General features: G+C 37.4%; 1 long non-coding RNA gene across 2 annotated transcripts in view; it reads left to right on the top strand.

Moving 5' to 3' along the window:
* LOC123647592 overlaps positions 1 to 13,287 on the top strand; it is a 197,872-nt gene that overhangs the window by 86,998 nt on the left and 97,587 nt on the right. The window lies entirely within an intron of this gene.

The following is a 13,287-nucleotide window of genomic DNA, read 5'->3' as shown; positions in this document are numbered from 1 at the left end:
CGCTTGAGGTCAGGAGTTCGAGACCAGCCTGAGCAAGAGTGAGACCCTGTCTCTACTAAAAATAGAAAGAAATTATCTGGCCAACTAAAAATATATATACAAAAAAAATTAGCCGGGCATGGTGGCTCATGCCTGTAGTCCCAGCTACTCGGGAGGCTGAGGCAGTAGGATCGCTTAAGCCCAGGAGTCTGAGGTTGCTGTGAGCTAGGCTGATGCCACGGCACTCACTCTAGCCCGGGCAACAAAGTGAGACTCTGTCTCAAAAAAAAAAAAAAAAAAAAAAAAAAAAAGAAAAAAGGAAGATCTCAAATAAACAACCTAATTTTAAACCTCAAGGAAGTAGAAAAAGAAAAACCAATAATTTCAAACTTAGCATAAGAAAAGAAATAATAAAGATTAGAGCAAAAATAAATGAAATTCAGACTAGAAAAAGAATAAAAAAGATAAACAAAATTAAGACTTCATTTTTTGAAAAGATGAAATTTACAAACCTTTAGCTAGACTAACCAAGGTAAAAATGGAAAAGACTCACATGAACCAAATTATAAATCAAAGAGGAGGCATTACAACTGATACCACCCAAATACAAAGGGTCAGAAGAGATTACTATGAACAATTATACACCAACAAATTGGATAACCTAGAAGAAATAGATAAATTCCTAGAAATATACAACCTATCAAGACTGAATGATGAAGAAATAGAAAATCTGAACAGACCAATAATGAATAAGGAGATTGAATGAGTAATCAAAAACCACCCAACAAAGAAAAGACCAGGACCAGATGGCTTCCCTGGTAAATTCTACCAAACATTTAATGAAGAATTAATGCAAATTATTCTCAGACTCTTCCAAAAAATTGAAGAGGAGGGAATACTTCCAAACTCATTTAATGAGGCCAGCATTACCCTGATACCAAAGCCAGACATGGACAGTTCAAGAAAAGGAAATTACAGGCCAGTATCCCTGATAAGAATAGATGTAAAAATTCTTGACAAGATAGTGGCAAACTGAATTTAATAATCCATTAAAACGTTCATACATGATGATCAAGTGGGATTTATTCCAGGGATATAAGGATGGTTCAACATTCCAAATCAATAAATGTAATATACCACTTCAAAAAATAGTGGATAAAAATCATATGATAATTTTAATAAGTGCAGAGAATGCATTTGATAAAATTCAACATTCTTTAATTATAAAAATCTTTAAAAATTGGGTATAGAAGGAATGTGATGACAAAAAAACAACATGATAAAGGCCGTATATGACAAACCCACAAATAACATCATACTCAGTGGTGAAAAGCTGAAAATTTTCCTCTAAGATCAGGAGCAAGACAAGGGTGCCCACCCTTGCCACTCTATTTAACATGGAAGTTCTAGCCATTGCAACAGGCAAGAAAAAGAATAAAAGGCATCCTAATGAGAAAGAAAAAAGTAAAATTGTGTCTGTTTGTGGACGACATGATCTTATATTTAGAAAACCCTGATGACACCACCAAAGAACAGTAGAAACAATAAACAAATTCAATAAAGTTGCAGGGTACAAAATCAACATATAAAAACCAGTTGTATTTTTATACCCTAACTATCTGAAAAAGAGATAGAGAAAACTATCTCATCTACAATAACATTACAAACAACAAATGCTTAGGAATAAATTCAACCAAGGACATGAATGATCTATATACTGAAAACTATATGACACTGATGACAGAAATTGAAGATGACACAAATAAATGGAAAGATATCCCTTGTTCAAGGCTTTGAAAGAATGAATATTGCTAAAATGTCCATACCACTCAAAGTGATCTATAGATTCAATGCAATCCCCATCAAAATTCCAACGCCATTTTTTAAAGAAATAGAAAAAAATTATCCTAAAACTCCTATAGAACCACAAAATACCCTGAATAGTCAAAGAAATCTTGAAAAAGAAGAGCAAATAGAGGCATCACACTTTCTGATTTCAAATTATATCACAAAGCTGTAGTAATTAAAATGGTATGGTTTTGGCATAGAATCAGAAACAGACCAATGGAACAGAATAGAGAGCCCATAAATCCATGAATATACGATCAACTGATAGTTGACAAGGGTACCAAGAATATACAGTGGGGAAAGAATAATATCTTCAATAAATGGTGAAAACTGGATGTCTACATACAAAAGAGTGAAATTGGACCCCTATCTTTTACTACACACAAAAAATTAACTTGAATGGATTTAAAGACCTAAATGTAAGACCTGAAACCAAAAAACCTCTAGAAGAGAAAATACAGGGAAAAACTCTTTGTCATTGGTCTTGGCAAGGATTTTTTTGATATGACACCAAAAGCACAGGACACAAAAGGAAAAATAAGTTGGTCTACATCAAATTAAATAGCTCTGTTCAGCAAAGGAAATAGTCCTAGGGAATGGAAGAAAATATTTGTAAACCATATATCTGAGAAGGCGTTAATATCCAAAATATATAAGGAACATGTCATGCAACTCAACAGAGAAAACAAACAAATAATCTGATTTAAAAATGGGCAGAGAACCTGAATAGACATTTCTCCAAAGAAGATGTACAAATGGCCGATAGCTATATGAAAAGGTGCTCAGCACCACTAATTATCAGGTAAATGCAAATCAAAACCGCGATGAGATATCCCCTCATACATCTATAGGATAGCTGTTATCGAAATGGCAAGAAATTGGCCGCGCGTGGTGGCTCACGCCTGTAATCCTAGCCCTCTGGGAGCCCGAGGCAGGTGGATCGCTAGAGGTCAGGAGTTCGAGACCAGCCTGAGCGAGACCCCGTCTCTACTAAAAATAGAAACAAATGATCTGGGCAGCTAAAAATATATATAGAAAAAAATTAGCCGGGCATGGTGGCGCATGCCTGTAGTCCCAGCTACTCGGGAGGCTGAGGCAGTAGGATCGCTTAAGCCCAGGAGTGTGAGGTTGCTGTGAGCTAGGCTAACGCCACGGCACTCACTGTAGCCCGGGCAACACAGTGAGACTCTGTCTCAAAAAAAAAAAAAAAGAGAGAAATAAAAAATGTTGGCAAGGATGTGGAGAAAAAAGAATTCTTACACACTCTTGGTGAGAATGTAAGTTGGTACAGCCATTATGGAAAACAATATAGAGGTTCTTCAAAAAATTAGAAATAGAGCTACCATTTCATCCAGCAATCCCATTTCTGGATATATATCTGAAGGAAATGAAATTAGTATCTGGAAGAGATATCTGCACTCCCATGTTCGTTGTAGCAATATTCACAATAGCCGAGACATTAGAAACACCCTAAGTGTCCATTGATGGACGAATGGGTAGAGAACATATGGTGTATATATGCACAGTGAAATATTCCTCAGCCTTAATAAAAAGGGAAATTCTGTCATTTGCAACAAAATGGATGGACCTGGAAGATAATATGCTAAATGAATTAAGCCAGGCAGAGGAAGACAAATACTGCATGGTTTCACTTATATGTGGAATCTAAAACAATTCAACTTACAGAAACAGAGATTAGAATGGTAGTCATCTGGGGCAGTGGGGTGGGGGAAATGGGAGATGTTGATAAAAGGGTACAAACTTTCAGTTATAAGATGGGTAAGTTCTGGGAATCTAAGGCACAGCATGTTGACTATAGTTAATAATACTGTATTGTATACTGAAATTTGTTAAGAGAGCAAATCTTAAGAGTTCTCACCACAGACACACACACACACACACACACACACACACACAGTTAACTATGTGAAGTGACGGATGTGTAAATTAATTGTGATAATCATTTCTTAGTGTATATGTATATCAAATTAATACACTGTGTACCTTAAATATATACAACTGTATTTGTCAATTATACCTCATTAAAGGTGGGGGAAAAAATAATTCTGTTTTCCTTTGTCAACTCCACTAGGCTATATAGTACGTGGATTCTTGCCATTTTTCTTTATTTTGTTCCAAATTGTCGTGGTTTCAGATATTTCTCAAAGCATAATGTTTGCGTTTTGGACCCTTTCCTATTGGCAATGCTGAGTTCTTTGCTATTTTTGTTGTTTTTTTCATCCAGCTTGGGGGACGGGCTCCTTCAAGTCTGTACCCAACTACCAATTACCAGGCCATACGCTCCCCAAGGACAAGGATTTTGTTTTATAATCTGCTCTCTGCCCAGTACCAGACTGTTTTTGAATAATGAGTGACTCTTTAACAACAGTTTTAGGTGTATATTGAATGTGATGTGTTGAATCATTCCAGTCTTTGGAAACTATATTCAGTTGAGAGTGTGTATCTACTAGAGTAAAAAGCACCTGGGAATGGCTGTTTTCATTACGACCTACAGCTCCTCATCCAGGTGAATGGACCCTTTTTCTGAGCCATTGTCTCACCTGGCCATCTGGCTCCCCACTGAAGGCTGCCACTGGGTACCCTCAAATCTCAGTCAAGCACCACAGGACAAAGGAAGGAGGTGACAGCAGTGTTCTTGTAGTACATTTCCCGGCCGAAACCTTATAGGTGTGTCTTGCTGTTTCCTTGTCCCCACAAAGGGCTTGAGCTGGGCAACCAATTGAACCCTCTGGATCTGGACTATTCCATAAAGCTGCCCAGTATTTCTAACCGTGTCATGACCTCCTCCTGAAGACAGGGTCATGCCAGCTTCTGTTCTGTGAAGAGGTGAAACACTTCCCTTCTCCCTGAAGCCAAGAGCCAGAGTTTAGAAGGGCATTAAAAGGAGCCTAGTTAGTAAACCCCCAATTAGCCCTTGAAAACTTCTGGAACTAGGTCTTTAAAAGGAGGCTTACTCCATCATGACACAGACATAAATGTTGCTCCTGGAGGCCATGCTCTATGGAAGTTGATGGAAGAATGGGGAATTGCACACATGAAGCCATTCACACGGGTTCTGCTTCAGATATCCCACTTCTCACCTTTCTGATTCCAGTTTAATAGGACATTCAGCACTGGCAAGAGGTAAAGGTAGAACCTGTAACATGCCTCAATCTTACACTGAGGTCTCTGTTCAGAGGCTAGAAGGAGGGGTTTGGTTTTAGCTCTTCTGGCCAGAACCTCGTCTCTGAGACCTTCCAGGAATTTGGTGCACCATTACAACCTTTGTGTAGAGGGCCCAAATTCACTGGCTTCTGTGGTCACCAGTTCCTCCTGAAATTCATCCCAACATCCCTTGCCTCGCTTTTCAGTTTGGAGGTATTGGCCTCATTTTCCATCCCTGGAAGTGAAGGCCCATTAATTGCTTCATGTGTTTAGGAAGTTGTTTTATTGACATTAGCATATGTACATAATTATTTATATAATTTTGCTAATTAAAATAAGTCTTAACAGTTCATCAAAAACTTGGAGAATCCTCTATTTGGAAGTATTTTATTTTGGGAGGTGAATGATTAATGTTTACAAACTTTGTTGGAAGAAATAAAAACTACATTAAATCTTATCTATCACTTTTCATGCATTGAGGTATGTCTCAGAATAAACTAGTGTGTGTTGTAATATGAGAGACTTTAGGTCTGTAGTCACTGTGCATGTAGATCCTACTACTTTGCTTATGACATGTGTGATAGAGTTTGGGCACGCAGAACAATCTTTTTGTGGAAAGTGGATTCTCTGGGAGCTGTCAGATCTCAGCAGTTTTCTCAGAGACTCAAGGAGATCAGAAACACATCTTCCTATGTCCATATTTTAGAAGGGTTAATTTTTTAATCTCCAGAACTGCAAAGGAAGAATTTTATGCACTTGGTTTGACTCAAAAGGAAAACTGCTAAATATTAAATACTTATGTATTGTTCCTCTCCAAAAGATATAAAAAAAATTTTTTTCCTAAATCACATAATATTTTTTCCTCTATGAACAACTTGTGTGTGCATCGACTAAACAAAAAGGTATAGTGCCTGTGTGCTATGTGCCTGGCCTTGAATACAGGAATACAGTCATAAATAAAATAATCCCTGCCCTTAGAGGGCTTATGGTCTGGTGAGAGAAGAAAGTAAATACAAATTATGTATATCTACAACCTGATTGATGAACTGGGTGACAAAGTTTCAGATACTCTATTAGTCTGTTCAGTGTTGCTATAAAGGAATACCTGAGACTGGGTAATTTATAAAGAAAAGAGGTTTATCTGGCTCGTGGTTCTGCAGGCTGTACAAGAAGCAAGGCATCAGCATCTGCTTCTGGAGGGGGCTTCAGTTTCCTTCTATTCGCGATGGAAGGTGAAGGGAAGTCAGCGTGTTTAAAGATAACATGGAGAGAGACAGGAAGCAAGAGGGAGAGAGGGGGGGTGCCAGGCTCATTTTAACAACCAGCTCTCCCAGGAACTAACAGAATAAGAACTCATTACTGAGAGGAGGGAACCAAGCTATTCACAAGGGATCTTCCCCCATGACCCAAATACTTCGCATTAGGCCGCACCTTCAACACTAGGGATGAAATTTCAACAACAGGTTTGAGGGATGAACATCCAAACTATAGCAGATACGTTCTGAAGGATACAGCGATTATTGATAATAGAGACAGAAGCTCAGAGAAGTCTTTACATTTTATTTGCCTACAGAATGAAGGGACAGATTAGTGATTTTTTTTAAAACAAAATGTTTTGAAATTTTGCCTGAAATTCAAATGAAAATTTTGCATAAAATTTCTGGGCTTCAGAGAGAAAAAAGTATTTGGCAACCTAAGTCTCTATTGTTGTTTGGTTAGAAAAGTTTTAATGTCTCCTTAGTATGCACTTAAAGTAATAGAGTCACACCAACTATTCAAGTGGAAAATTCTCATCAAATTCAATAGGTGTCTTTTCTGCTTTTTAGCAACTAGTTTATTTTTCCCTTGCTCTTTGAAAATGAATGTTGTATTTACAAATTACTAGGTATATGTGCTAAAATGTAGGCATAAATGGTACAGGCTGGAATTGTTAAAACACATTTTACCCAAAGAGCTGTTTCATGGAAGAAAGTTAACTATGATATTTTATTTACTAAACCAGGAAAAGATGCTATGTTTATTTTAACCTAATATCTTTTCAGAACTCTATCCCTAATGTCCTGTCAAGATTTTTGCAATAGAAAATTAAAATTCTGCATATTGTTTTTAAACCAAGCACATTTCCATTTCACTTGCATTATATTCCATTTTTCATTCAAACAGGCTACTAATCCCATTTCCTGTGAAAAACAAACTACTGATTCTTCTTTATATTGATGGTGGTCTTTCTTCTCTGTTGCTTGCTTGGAACCAAGCTCTGTACCCATGTTTTTAGATGCACAGTCTGAGGTATAATGAAACTAGAAAAGAGAAACACGCAAAAGCATTACTTTCTCATTACCTGCCTTCTTCCAATACCACTAGAGAAAGATTCACAGCATGTGTCGTTTGTGGGCAGCATCGCTCTGTGTTATCTTTGAGAGGAGAGGAACAGTAATCCAAGGTCAGCCACATGTTACCAGGCAAACATTCTGGGGGCACCTATAAACGTGAGGAGAAGGAGTTGTATAGAAGGCTACGTACGCATTTATCAGGACTGGTAGATCTTTGCAGAAATGCAAACCTGCAGAAGGTAGCCCTGCTCAGATTTCTTTCAGCCCCGTATCTGGTTATCTGGAAAAACGTGCAAGTGCAAGAAGCTCAAACCTCTGGTCTCCAGCCCAGGATTTTGCCTTTGACATTGACGGCAAAGGAATTGGTTCTTTTCTTAATTTATCAAGTAATTTTTATGTGCCTGGGATCTACCAGGCACTATCTTAGTTGCAGGGTATAAAGTGGTAAGTCAAACCAGATGTAATTTCTGCTCTCATGTAGCTTAAAATCTAGTAGAAGAGACCACAAGTCAAATAGTTACACAAATAAATGCACATTTATGGCCTGAGTGAGCACAGTGCTATGAAGGTGAGGACCAAAAGAACCCGACCTGCTTGCTGGGGTGGTCAAGGCTTCCCAGAGGAGCAATGTTTGTGCTGAATTAATTTGAGGAAGGAAGATTGTGGGGTAGGAAGGAGGGTGTTTTGGGGAGAGGGGAGAGTATGTGCAAAGATGCCGTGCTCAGCAGGATGATTTGAGGAACTGAAAGAAGGCACATGAAGAGCAAAGCAGGCAGAGTGTGGTGTGATGTGATCTCAGAGAGGTAGATACATCGGGGTCTTGTGGAATTTGGGATTGTATTACAAGAGGAGTAGGAGGCCACTGAAGGGTGTTAAGAAGGGGCTGGTATGGAGAAAGGAAGTTAGGGTGAGGTGACACGCCCAAAAGTCCCTAGATTCCTTGTGGGCTTAAGAGCCATAAATATTCCAATCTATTTTTACTTTTTACTATCATCCATACATAGTCAAGCCTATGAGCTTTAAATCAGTGACAAAAACAACAACAACAACAAAAGAAACCCACGTAGTCAAACCTATTTTTACTTTCAAATAAATGATGACAATTCTGTGTGTGTACAAAAATAAATAAATTCCCAAATGGAAGATGAAAAGGTTAATTTAACCGAGAAAACAGAAAAACCTATTAATTATTTCTTTAACAAAAACTTCTGCTGTACTGTTTGCCTTGCTTGGTCTGAAATCTTATTCCTTCTGAGATGACAAATTACACTCTTTTAGTACCTACCCTAAAGCCCTAATTTATTTTTTCATCTTTAAACTACTTTTGGTTCTCAAGGAATGCCCCAATCTCTTTCATGTTTAGACAATCCAAACCCTCAATGATTTTTTTTTTGTAAGGTTTTATTTTATCTCCTCTCTTACATGTCTAGATCAGAGATACTGGTTTCTTTGAGGACATTACTCTGCAAGTCCCTTCATCCATACTTAGCCAGGCCATCAGGGAAATGGAATCTCATGGTCAAATAGTACTTATTTACCCTTCTCTGTCTGGGGTCTTATCTTAAGTCACCTTTTCTGTACATTTAACTATGACTTTTATTTTGAGAATACTTTCATAAATTATGATTCTGTGGAATTCAAAACTGAATATTTTAAAATATTTCTTTAATGGCTTTATGACCACGGGACTTAACAGTCTTCATCAAATTTGTGAGTTTGAGTTGCAGTAATCCCTCCCAGGGGGCATCATTTCTAATGAAATGCAAAGTCCCAGGGACTGATTTAGGCAGGGAACCTTCATGCAGAGAGTGGTTTAGAGCCTCTCCCGGAATATTCTTTTGCCTTCAGCTGAGAATGATTGTGACTTGGAATTTGAATCAAACTTAGTACCAAGTTTTATGAAGTGAAAGGTCAGCTATTTAATGGAATGGTTTTAATTAAATGATAATGGCTTTGTGTTATATAAAAAGAAAGTAAGCAAGTTCCAAAATGGAAGAAGACTGGATAGTTATTCTAATGAGAAAATCAGACTTATGAACACCGACAATAAAGTTCTTATTAATTACTTTCTTGAATGAAAATTTATTTTATACCATTTGCCTCTGCATTAATTTTTATAGTGGAGTATACTTCCTATATTTATATTAAGTTTTTAATTACAGTAGGTATTACTGAATCATCTTATTCAGAATGTGAAAAATAGAATAGGAATGCAGAAGATATATTGCTATTAGAACTTGAGATAAACGGTGCATTGATAATTAAAACTCATCTCTCAATATTTATTATTTTAAAAACAAATTTTCAAGCCAAATATACTATTAATTCAAATCAAACTATTTTTCCTCTATGATTGGCCATTTATAACTCAAAACTGAAAATGCTTCTCAATTCTGTAGATAGGGTAGGATATGGATGTTCATTGAATTTATGGGTTACTATGCTTAATTTAAAAAATAGAAATGAGAGCATCTTTGTAAAGATTTGCACTAAAGCTAAATTAAAGATTGAGGAATCAGCAAGTCTAGTGTGCACATAAACAAATATGCTTTATAGTTTATATTTGGGTGAACTATTACTAGTTGCTCCAATGTTTTCAACATTTATACAGCAACTGCCTGCATTTATTTTTCACTTCCATCTTATATAAAAACTTTAAATCTGCCTTTTAGCCAAATTACTCTATTGAAAATGTTCTGAGAAATCTAATGATTTTCTAATTGCCAATGTCAATAATTTTTTAAAAAGAATGGACATTTCAGACCCCAAAACCTGACAGTGATAGCAATTTATGCTTCCATCGGTGATGTATGAGAGTTCTAGTTCTACAAATATAATATGTTGAGTCTTGAATTTTAACTGTTTTGGGAGGAAATTAGTGGTATCTTATTGTGTTTTTATTTGCATTTCCTTGATTACTAATGAAATTCATCACTTTTCACAAATTCTGCTGTTCATTTGGATTTCCTCTTTTGTGCAATGCTGGTTCAAGGCTTTTGCTCATCATTTTTTAAAAATTGTTTTTTTTTTCTTATTTATTTATAGTTATATATGTACAAATATCTCCTCCCAGTTGTGTTTACTTCTTTATTGTCTAAATGGTGTCATTTGATAAACATAAGTTTTTAATATTAATAAAGTCAAAGTTGTCAATTTTTTTCTTTATTGTTAGCACTTTTTGTGTCTGTTAAAGTCAGTTTCATATCCTGAAGGCATGAAAATATTTCCTGCATTGTCTCCTAAATGTTTGATTGATTTGCCTTTTATAAATCACATTTGGACATGATGGTAATTACAGAACAAGCTAAACAAGGCTTGTAGGAGTATTAACTAGTAAAAGTGGAGGATCTTTAAGTTCCATATAAAGATTTCCAAGTCAAGGGCTCAAACAGCTTTTACTTAAACCAAAAATTATAACGTATCTTCCAAGGTTCTAGAAAAAATGAGATACAAACAGCATTTTCAGGAACAACAGGGGCGTCAGTGGGCTTTGTGATTTTCTACTTAATAGGATTACAGTATTCCAGAGCATGCTAAAGGGTGAAGGGCTTTGCAAGGGAGGAATGCAAGCCCAGCCTCTCTGAAGACCACTGCTGGGGAGCTGCACATTTCACGCAGAGGAAGGGCTTTGAACTCCTTGCAGGAAAGGGATTATAGCTCAGCTAGGAAAGATATGCTTGAAGTTAATCATAATCCTTGTTTTTTCCCATTCAGACAGATTGTTATCTGAATTCTGGTGTGTTTGTCACTGACAAACTTGAGGCATTTAACTAAAAGATAAAAGTATAAAAGGAAATCAGTTTCACAATTACTTAAAATGGAATCTATTCTACAATTTGGTTCCTTTTTTTCCCCCCTACAACCTCCATTTTACACTTCCCAATTAGCAATACTTTTATGAAATAGGTAACAAATGAAATGAAAGTGTATGGAGATGTGAAGATAAATATTCTGGTTCCACTCGCCTTAGTAAATTGGTTTCCCGACAAAGTAGTTCCAATACTGTTAAAGAAATGAATGATGATTAGAGTAGTGAGAATCTGCTGAACTGAGTCTTGAATGGATCAGGTTTTAGTCATTTGAAAGGACTTGAGTAATGAAATCACAGAGGTATGAATGACATGAATTGGTCTAGGTTTATGTTGGGTGGGGGTTGGTGGGGAAGTTTTCAAATTTAAGTGAGGCCTGATTTGGAGGGTGTTGAAAACTATGCCGAGAAGTTTGGGTTTGCATCAGGAAATGTGGAAAACCATCAGAGAAATTGAGAGTGCTGAGAATCTAACTGGCAGGGATAAACAGAAGGAACTGAAGGGCAAGATTCTGGGACAGTGGCAGAGGAGGCTGCTGAGGAAGAGGTGTGGTTAAGTGGAACACAGAGGCCCTTTGGAATCAGAAAAGCCTGGCAGTAACTCCCACTTCGACCGTCTAGCCTCTCTGAGCCTCCTTTTCCTTGTATTAACCAGAAATCTTTTGCCGTCAAGTGATTGAATCTCTCAACTCAATCTAGATTTTAAAAGAAAACAAGAAATTTCTTGTCTGATTACTCCAGTGGCTCACAAAGCTGACCAACCAAGCCTCGGGAAAACATGAACCCAGATAGCTGGGGGAACTCAAGAAATTGAACAAGAGATTTAAAACCTGCCAGAGTTCTCTTTTCTTCTTTGAGGAATGTGGTGGCAGTTTTCATGATGGAGTAAGGGACGTGACTACTGGTAACTTTGTGCTCACCTCTTCCTACCTTTGTCATCAGAGAGACAAAGGCTCTTTCCACAGCTGAAGTTCTGAGTGGCTTATAACCTCAGGCAAGTTCCTTAACCTCTCTGTGCCTCTGTCTCCTCATCTGATAAATGGGAAAAATAACAGGACTTAAGTCATAGACTTGTAAGGATTAAATGACATAAAATATTTAAAGTGTTTGGAATTGCTCCCAGCACAAAGCTGCTGTTGTTGTTGTGTGATTGTTGGTGTAATGTCACCGCTGGGACATCACTGTAGCTGGAGGTTGACCTAAATACGCCTCGGAGGAGGAATAAGGATATCATGGTTGGTATCCCAGGAATGAGGTGGGGAAAGAAGAATGTCCCAAAAGAAGATGAGGGAGAGGAAGGTGTGCCAGCCAAAAAATCCAACAGCTTTCCAGTACATTCCTCACCCATCAAATAGCTTTATTATTGAGTTACAATGTTGCTGTGAACATTAATACTAATGTAGGTGACATGTGCCTGTCATGTGGCAGGCCTTCAAGATGTGATAACTATAGAATCTGCACATGACAAAACCAAGGCTTGAGCTGGATACCACTAATAAGAATTAATGAAATAAATATTTTGAAGGAAAATCAGAAGGATATGGATTGGTTTATAGACAGTATTGATGGTGGCCATGGGCTATCCCTTTGGATATTTTACCTTTTGACTGTACCTTACAACTAAGAGCAGTCATGTACACAATTGCAAACATGTTTTGCTATTTCCTCCTATGGCCCCAGGAGGGGGTGGAAGAGTTCCTCAGCAGGAGGGGTATCCTGCAGTATCTCTAGCTGGTGGCATTTGGTCTGTGCTAAGTGGCCTGGAGGTCCCTAGGATCCCGGGTTATACTTTTTTCAGTCAGAGTGACCTCTATAGTTAGCAGACAGATTAGTGTTCATGGCTGGCCAAAGAGCCTATTGGTGCTCCAAAGAGGTTATGGCAGAGGGTGTCCCTTTTTATGAGGCTAACAGGGAATTGTGGTTCTTACTAGTTGCTACTATGTGACCCAGTTATTATATTCTTTGTTCCGTCCCAACATTCATGCTATTTAAAATCCAAACCAGCACTTATATCACCATATGACATCATGATGGTTAATTTTATTTGTCAGCTTGACTGGGTCATAAGATGCCCAAATTGTTGGTTAAACATTATTTCTTGGTGTGCCCATGAGAATGTTTCTAAAAGAAATTAGCTTCGAATGATGCACATGG

Source organism: Lemur catta, chromosome 11 (genome assembly GCF_020740605.2).
Source record: "Lemur catta isolate mLemCat1 chromosome 11, mLemCat1.pri, whole genome shotgun sequence".
Taxonomy (NCBI): domain Eukaryota; kingdom Metazoa; phylum Chordata; class Mammalia; order Primates; family Lemuridae; genus Lemur; species Lemur catta.
Note: the sequence above shows the minus strand (reverse complement) of the source record. Positions and strands in the feature narration are given on the sequence as shown.